Source organism: Elephantulus edwardii, unplaced genomic scaffold, assembly GCF_000299155.1.
Source record: "Elephantulus edwardii isolate Elephantulus edwardi_28Jun2011 unplaced genomic scaffold, EleEdw1.0 scaffold00033, whole genome shotgun sequence".
NCBI lineage: Eukaryota > Metazoa > Chordata > Mammalia > Macroscelidea > Macroscelididae > Elephantulus > Elephantulus edwardii.
This window is the reverse complement of record NW_006399783.1, coordinates 14862146-14871968: the sequence shown is the minus strand read 5'-3', so window position 1 is coordinate 14871968 and position 9823 is coordinate 14862146.

The following is a 9823-nucleotide window of genomic DNA, read 5'->3' as shown; positions in this document are numbered from 1 at the left end:
AGGGTTAAACCGGGTGGCTCCTTGGAGGCAAGGATTCTTAGGCTCCGTCTAACTTACTTTGGACATGTTGTGAGGAGAGACCAGTCCTTAGAGAGGGACATCAAGCTTGGGAGGGTGGAGGGACAGCGCAGGAGAGGAAGGCCCTCTATGAGGTGGATTGATTCAGTGACTGGAATAATTGGGATGGGAGTGTGGGAGACAGTGTGATTGGCACAGGACAGAGCGGAGTTTAGGGCTGTTGTACATAGGGTCGCTATGAGTCGTAGGCGACTCAACGGCACATAACAACAACATTCCCCTTCTAAGAATCTCCTCTATATTTATTCCCGCTATTACTCCATTCTGATTGTTTCTCACCTGGGTTTTTTAGAAAGGTCTGGCCTTGCCTGTATCGTTCTAAATAAGGAGTTTGATGACATTACTCCAGTTTTTAAGAGCTTTGGGTGCTTTTTTGTCACCCCAACTCTAATGATTTACATCCTAGTGTCACTTCCCGCCCCCCTCAAATGTAGCTTCTGTACTATGATTTCTTTAACATAGTTCTCTAAATTTGCTTACTTAAAAAAATATATTTTTAAGAAAACTTAATATTTACACCCCAACTGAGATACAAACATTATTTGTTATAATGAATAATAATGTTCAAAATTAAAACAGTGGAAACAAAATAATGGTATTAAATTCCTCCTAGATTCGTTATGCTCTGGTTACCTAGTGCAAAACGTTAACAGGCTGTCAATCAAAAGATCAACAGTTTGAATCCACCAGTCATTCTGAGAGAAAAAATGGATGGTCTCCTCCCATAAAGAGTTGCAGCATTGGAAACCTGAAGAAGAGTTGTTATGAGTCAGGACTGAATCAGTGGAAGTAGATTTGTTTGTTCCTTTGTTTTGTTTAAATTCTATGTACTTATAATCTGAGTCTAAGATTTTCTATCTCTTTGTTAAAAAGATTGATTAGACTGTTGTTGTTGTTGTTGTTGGTATGTGCCATTGAGTAGATTACAGCTCATAGAGCCCCTATAAACAATGGTTTTGAGCCCTGCCCTATCCTGAGCCAAACTCACAATCTCTGACACACCTTCCCCCATTGACACAGTCACTGTGTCAGTCTTTCTCATCCAGGGTCTTCTTCTCCTGAGCTGGACCTCAAAACTTCCAAGCATGATGTCCTTCTCCAAGGACTGGCCCCTCCTGAAAACATGCCCCAAGTATGTGAGACAGAGTTTCACAATCATTGCCTCCAAGAAGCAACCTGGTTATACCCTCTCCAAGACAGGCTGTTGTTGTAAACTGTCAAGTCAAAAATGACCCACAGCTGAACCTCTAGTGGATTTTCAGAGATAGTGAATCACACAGAAGGAGATTATCCATTCTCCCATGGAGCAGCTGGTAGATTTGAACTGTGTGCCTTTAGCATTGCAGCTCAGAGAGGTGCTAAAGACACAGTTCCAAAGTCTTCTTTAAAATAAGTCTATAAATCAAATCAGTTGTCATCCACTCCTACTGCTGCAGACCCCATTTATGTCAGAGTAGAACTGTGCTCCATAGAGTTTTCCACAGCTGTTTTTTCAGAATTAGACCATCAGACCTTTCTTTTGAGGTATCTCTATGCAGACTTAAATCTCTGACCTCACAGTTAGCATCTATTTGCAATTAGAAAGATCAGAAGAGCCAAAAGAGATTGAAAAATGAGCAAAGTTTTTCATTATGTGATTCGATATTATGCATTATTTTATCTGTGTGCTACCTTTGATTATCTTGTATACCCCACTGAGAAGGGACCCATGTTTAGAAAGCACTGTCAGACTGCTTAATATGGCATCCCGGGTCCTTGATGGTCTGGTACCTGCCTGACATTTCAACATAGTCTTTTACAGCTCCCCAAGGTCATTGTTGAAGGTGTCCTGAAAAACTCGAGATTCTGCAAACTCACCATCAGTCAGGAATGTACTTTGCTGCCACGAGCAGAATGTGAGACTTAAACAGTCAGAGATTCTTTTGCTCACAGGTCATTGATGTCAGCACTCTGGATTGACATCTCTGGATGTTCTTTGTCTTCCTAACAGGGTGGTCTGCCATATCTCCAGTTACTTACAGTGATATTTAGAAGCAAGACACTGAGGGTGGCAAAGAGCAAAGAATTCTTCATTATAAACTTCTGATTAGGGTGGAAAGATATTTTCCAGAAGTAGCTCTAGCACACTTGCCCATGTATGCTTTTTGGTCAGCATTAACTGGATCCCATGCCTTGTTCTGGACAAGTTCTTGGATCCACCTTTCCTGAGGCCAAAGACCTTAAGGTGAAACGTGAGCAAAATGAGGGTTTCTCTAGCAACAGATAAGGGAAAGTCTTTGGAGGAGTCAATAAATGTTCTTTACACTTAGATCTTTCCAATGTGTGTGCTAAAAATCACCTATTTTATGCGTCTTTGCTGACCTGCTCTGACCACCCAAGCAAAAGACAATGTTTTTTCCATAGATTGGCTCAGACATCTAGCCAGAATATCGTTGACAGCTATGGTTAAGTTGGCTTCAACTCAAAGTGATCCGATGGTCATTAAGACGAAACCCTGCCAGAGTTTGCATTATCCTCACAATCCCTGCTGAATTTATGCCCATTCTTGGAGTTGCTGTGTCAATCCATCTGCTTAGAAGTCTTTTTTCGCTCTTCCAAATACCAAGTGTGATTTTTTTTTTTTCAGGGACTAGCCCCTCCTGACAACATGCCCAAAGTATGTGAGATAAAGTCTGTCTATCCTTGCTTCTAAGTAGCATTCTGGCTGTACTTCTTCCGAGATAAATTTCATAGTTGTTTTGGCATTTCATGGTATAGTCAATATTCTTCACCCAACACCCTAACTCAAAGGCATCAACCCTTTTTACTCTTCCTTGTTCACCATCCAACTTTTATAAACATGTGAGGTGATTGAAAATACCATGGCATGATTCAGATGAATGTTAGTATCTGAAGAGACAATCTTGCCCTCTAGAACTATAAAGAAGTCTGTTACAGGAGATTTGCCAACTGCAGTGTGTCATTCGCTTTCTTAGTTGCTGCTTCCACGAGTGCTGATTGTGGATCCAAGTAAACTGAAATCCTTGGCAACTTCAATCTTTTCCCATTAACCACTTTGTTGCTTAGTGATCCAGGTATGAGTATTTTTGCAGGTTGCTAGGCCTTTCTGGTAACCTTATTCTGGATGCTTCATTATAACCAATTCAGCATCATAGCAGCACACTAGACTCCAGTGATGCATGGTTGGTGGCTGCACATGGACACATTAACTGAGCATGAAACCTAGATCTTCAGCGTGGAGCATGTGAATCCTGCTGCTGAACCACCACTGCCTTCATTCACCTAGTACATCTGCCCACACACTCCTATCTAGTTGATTCTGACTCATAGAAAGCCTATTGGATAGACTAGAACTGCCCTGTAGGATTTTCAAGACTGCAATTCTTTACAAAGCTGAAGCATCATTCTTATCATTAAGGGGAACAACAGGTAGATTCCAATTTCTCACCTTTTAGTCAGCAGTCCAGTGTTTTAACCCATTGTGCCCTCTGGGGCTTCTGCACATAAAAGACTTGAAATAAGTGTTTACTGTGGTACAGTTGAATGAATCAGTGGTTTCTGTTTTATACACAAGTAACAAGCTCATGGTAATAACTGTTAGGTTAAATTTAGCAATAAACATATTTCAGAAAAATGTACACAAGTACTGTAGATTTTATTTATTTGTGGAAAATACAGTCTTCTCTAAATAGTGTGTATGAAGTTAGTGTTAGCATAAGACTTCCACCACACTGCTATTCTTATGGACAGTCACTGTAAATAATGGAAAGTAATTTTATAAACTTAGTAAACCATTTCAATCTTGTGTAAAACACGTTATACCAGCTAATAGCTTCATTTGGCCCAGTCATCTTAGGTACAGTTCCACGACTGCATTAAGCAAGTCTTTATTGATAGACACTCAGTGTTAAACAGCTCCTTAATGAAGAGGACCGCCTTAAAGCCGTGGGTAATGTGTGTGTGCACACACATACACATACACACACACAAAGTTATCACCACCCAAAAAACAACTGCAGAAAACAGTAATTACAGAATTTTAATAAGCAATATTCCATACAATTGGATGTTTCCGTTTCTAATGCAGCCGAGCTGATTCTCAGTAATGGGCTTCTTGAAATGACCTGGCCCCCACCAAAGTACCTGCAGGTTCAACAGTCCATGTAAAATATAATAAATGCGTAAATAATTTAGCAAGGGAAATAGGTAGCATTATGGCCACAGTTCTGTGCTGCCATTATTTAAAAGCCTGGCAGCTTGGTAGTTAGAAACCACTATGTCCAGGGGTGTTGTAATTCAGTCCTAACCATTTGCTTGGAGTTGAAATGAGACAGAGGAGAGCTCCAGGCCCCTGGCTCATTTTTTATTTAGAGGCATTTTTAAAAAAATCCATTCGTCCATTTAAGTTCCAAAAATAGAAAAGAGAAAAAGAAATAAACATTTAAATTTAGTAGTTTACAGACTCTTGAAGTTCTCATTAGGCTGGTTCTGGGATGTGTTATATTTGGGGGGTTGGTTTTGTTTTTTTGGTTTTTTGTTTTTTTTTTAAGGAACATCTTGCAAGCCTATAAATGAATGGTGAGAACTTTAAAACTAGTTTAATTGCCTCTGTCTGTGTGTGTGTTTAATCCATGTATGGGGTTGACAAAGGAGTGTTTTTCAAATTTTACTCACTTCTCTATACCTATATACACATTTTTGGCCATGTTGGTGTACTGTTTTATTTATGAGTTACTAACATTATTATAAATAGACTAAATTTTTTTAGACTTAGATAAATATACTCAAAAAGAACTTTTTGTATCATTAATGTAAATATAAAAATCAATATGACATGCCATAAACAGATGCTGTCCTTTATTTTTTTCCTAATGCACATGAAACAAATACATATTGATTCAAACAAATGCCTAGTGTTTAAAATAAGAGTCCTCCATGTACTATCTAAAAGCACCTTGAGGCTGATGGTGACATAGAGAAATGCTGACTTACTGGTTAAGAGTGCACACCTTCCAAACAAACCCCACGTCTCCCACTTATAAGGAAGTCCTGTTATTTCTCTAAGCTTCAGTGTCTGTATCTGAAAAGTGGGAATCAAAATTGTTGAGAAATTTACCGAGAAGACTATATACAGTGATGCTTGTAAAGCTCTCAGACAGTTCTTGGCTATAGCAATGTCCAAGAAATATCAGCTATAATTATTTGTGATTTAGAATGGGGAGATAAGGGTCATTGCAAAGGACCATGCCCCAGTGAATGTTGTTCAGAGAACATGCACTAGGTATCTGCTTACTATACACCAGATATGCATAGAAAATTATGAAGATGACAGATAATGTAAAGTGAAAATGACAATAAGAATGTTTGGATGGCACAGACTATTGACATTCTCAATTATTAACCAAAAGTTGATGGCCCGCATTCATCCAGAGGTTCATTGGAAGAAAAGGCTGGCAATCTACTTCCAAAATACCAGCATTAAAAAATCAGTAGTAAACAACATATTTTTCCTCTGACATAAATGGGATCACCATGAATTTGGGTCAAATTGATAGAAACTGGTACTTTTTGTTCTTAGGTGGTGTTGAGTGAGTTCCATAGCAGCCACCTGCACAACGGAATAAAAAGCCAGCTCATCCTGTGCCATCCATGTGATCTCTGCTTCCCTGGAGTCCACTGTTGGAGTCAGTGTGTCAATCCATCTCATCAAAGGTCTCACCTCATTAGCTGACCCCTCTGCTTTTCCAAGCACTGGCCTCTCCTCATAACATGCCCAAAGTTTGTGAGACAAAATTTATCATGCTGGCTTCTAAGGAGCACTCTGCTTCAAAACCAAATAATGATCTAGTTGGTCGGGTAAAATGTAAATGACATCTAAGCTTCTTTCCTTCCATACAGCCATCATATGCACTCAAGCTCACAGACATTTTCACATTGGCCTAAGAGTAATTCGATATTTTTTTTCCTCTTGTGATTCAACTTTATTAAACCCCTCATCTGTGAATAATTTAAAATTGTCTCACTCTGTGAGTGAGTCCCACATTTTTAAAAATTAATTTTAATGGAAGTTACAGAGACTTTGGATTTCAATTCATTCATTATTGCACTTTTCTCCCTGCCCACCTCTTCCCCCCTATTTGTTCTTCTCTTTGAAAAGTAAAAGAAAAATTCTTTCATTGTTATACAGTCACTCTGCCCCAAGTCTACTCCACTATGCTGCCTTCCTTCTGGCTGTCATGACAATACCTAATCATATATCCCTTTTAAACAGTTTCATCTGTTTCAATGCAGTATACATTATTTATCCCCTCTTTCTCAGTCTCTCCCCAACCCCTATGTTGGTCATCTTTTATAACAGTGGTATTATGTAATATTTGTCTTTTTGTGACTGAGATATGTCACTCAGCAGAATGTCCTCCAGGGTCACCCATTTTGGATAATATTTCATGATGTTAACAGACATTTGCAGACACAAAGAGATTTCATTTAAAAGCCAGGTTTGTGGCTTCACTTTAAAAACGGAAGAGTTGGCTGTCTGGATCCATGTCCTCATAGATAGAGGAATTTGGAGCTAGATTTGAGTGACTGTTGCTGTTGTTAGATAGGGCATTTCTTTCTGGTTCACCATCATCTATGCTCAGCCCCATCTGGCTGACAGCATTGCCCTGAAAGCCAGGTGAACTCCCTGGTTGGTACAGACTGTTAATGATTCATGGGCTTGGCTGCTGATCAAAGAGTTGAAGTTTTAAGTCTACCTAGAGATGCCTTAGAAGACAGGTCTGGTGATCGACATATTTCCAGTCAGCCATCCAAAGCCCTACAGAGCATACCTCTACTCTGCCACATATGGAGTTACCATGAGTAGGAGTTAACTCAAAGATTGATTTTTGAGGCATTTGCAGCCTCGTACTTCAGATTTCTTGCTTTGACCCTCCTCCAAACCAACCTTTCCCCATGCAGGGAGAAATCTGAGGGGACAAAGGGCATACCCACCCCGAGCATGCACTCAGTCCTCTAGATTGCTCTTCTGATGATAAGGGACTCTGGATGGACTTTTATAACCAAATAACTGAACCTGCTTCCACGACCTATAAAGATATATTTCTGCATGAGCTGTCCCAAGGGTTCTCCCAAGGTGTACAGCATTGCCAGGGTGCACAACCACACCCTCAGCCCCAGTGGTGGCCAAGGAGAAGCTGGCTTGATATTTTAGGATAGAGAAGCATAAAGTTTGGGTGTACAGACCAATGTGTGTTCATCCACCTACACAAAGACCCTGCTGTATGAGGTAGAAGCAGGTGTGGAAAGAGGAGTGGGGAGTAGGGCGTGTGTATGACATTATCTTTAGGCAAAGATGTCCAAGGTGTCTGAGATATTCAAATTTGAGCTTGATATTTCAGATTGTCATAAAGACATGCATGTCAAGGTAGGAGAGAAGTTACTTTTTAATATTAATTTAACCTGTTAGTTATATTTAGAACATATTTTTAACAGACATATAATATCAAGTAATATTAGATTTATAACTTCAGACATATGCTAAGCTTCTACCCTGTACCCTTGCCCTGTACCTACAAATATTGGGACCTCATGTGGTGATAAACTTTACTATCCTTACTGCTCAGTCTCTGCTAGTATTTGAAGTCCTGACTAGAATGTAAGCTTGCTGAGGGTAGAAAATTCACTAGATTTTTTTGTTTCTACACCTCCTGCCTCTGATAAAGTATTCAACACATTGGAAAACACTCAATTAATACTGAATGAATGAAAATTGAGTCTGATGGTTGGTATTTCTGGTTGAAATTGTTTTCTCCTGTCAATGTATGTAAGGAGCCCTAACAACTAGTGCAAATGCTTCAGGAAAGTCAGCAGTTAGAATTTACCAGCCCCTCCACAGGAGTGAAATGCAGTCGACTTCGCAGTGGATTTGGGGGTTTGGAATGGTCATTTATGTACACATATCACAGAGTATTTTAGATGTTCTCCTTAGAAATTGTATCAATTGCTGGATATTTTGTTGTTGCTATTGATAATTTATTGATTAAATGAATTCATTCAAATTTCAAAATAATCTGAAAGTTTAAAGAACTAAAAAGGGAAAGATAAATCACACATAATCACAACTCCAGTGGAGTAAGCATTAGTAACATTTTGACATATTTCTTTCTAGTCCTTTTTTTCTATACATTTCATTGTTGAGAGCCTACTCAGAAATTTATGACATTAAAGCCGCCATGTTCCAATGATTTGAGCAGCTTTCTTGGTGCTGTTTGTCATTCTCTGGGATGCATTTTGAAAGATAAATTGCATAAAAGGAGTCTAGATTTCAAAAAGACATATTGAAGTGAGGAGTGTTATAAACACTTCCCAGAGAAGTGAATGTGATTCTAAATGTGGATGTGTGTGTGTGTGTGTGTGTGTGTGTGTGTGTGTGTGTTCTGTGATATACTCTACATACCAATTGTTAATTTTTTTTCTCATGGTCATGATCACTGTCAAAGGTCAATTATTAGACTTCCATTTTTTTAGGGTGTTTTTCTTTTAAGAGAGCTGCCATCACTTGGTCCCTTCCCTTTTGAAGCTGACAGACTGCCAAGCATGCAGACTTATCATCCTTTCAGCAGTACACAAACACTTATCAGGAGACATCCAAATGCTTGGCCCATCGAGCCCTCTTCAGTGTACTAGGGAGAGATGGCTGAGTACTGAATAGCAATATGCAATACAAGCCAGTAAAGAAGGGTGCTGTGGGGACACTGAGAAAAGACTGCCCTCCTGAGCCTGGGTTCAGTGAAGGCTTCCAAGAAAAGGGGACATTTGAGTACAGGCTGGAAAGATGAGCAGGGTGCTGGCAGGTGTGGAAGGGATTCAGGTGTCAGGTTGGGGCCCCATGAGGCCCAGGCCTGGTGAAGGAGAGAAAGTCTAACCCATTCTTCCCTACTACGTATCAGGGGCTGTGGTGACTGCTGACAAGGTAGAGATGAATGGACCAGTGAATGACCAAATATACACATTTCTCTCTCCCCCTCCCCCATGTGTGTGTCTTAATGATTTAGTTCTGCTATAACAGAAACACCACAACATGATGGTTTTATCAAACAGAAATATAATTTCTCGTAGTTTAGGAGACTAGAAGCCCTAACTCTGTAGGGAAAGACTTTCTCTGTCGACTCTGCAGGAAGGTTCTTATTTCTCCAGCTTCCATGTCCTGGTTCTTTGTAGCTCTCCATACGTCATGGCATCTATATTACGCCATTTTTCCATTGCTTACTTGCCAAATCTCTTTTATATCTCAAAAGATATTGACTTATGACACTCCTTGCACTAATCCCACCTCCTTAGTCTAGCAAAGATCATCCATTCTCAAGTGGGACTCTGCGATAACAAGTATAGGAGTTAGGGTTTACAACACATATTTTGAGGGGACACAATTCAATATGTAATAGGGGGCATTCCACATCATAGAACACCTAAGAACTACTTCCTTGATGATGGAACTTAAACACAAACCATTCTAGAATATTTCCAGTTAAAAGACAGAGTATTTTCAAGGGTGCACAATTAAAAAAAAAATATCCCAACCATACAATGTGTGCATTGTTTGCACAAAAATATGGGACTCAGACAATGAAACATTGCTTGAAAGAATGAAGATGCTCCACTTTTCTGAGTGATCCAGTATCATTTATTTAGAAACAGGTAGAGCAGCATAAAATAAGACACTCTAAGAGGAAGCCACTCAAAG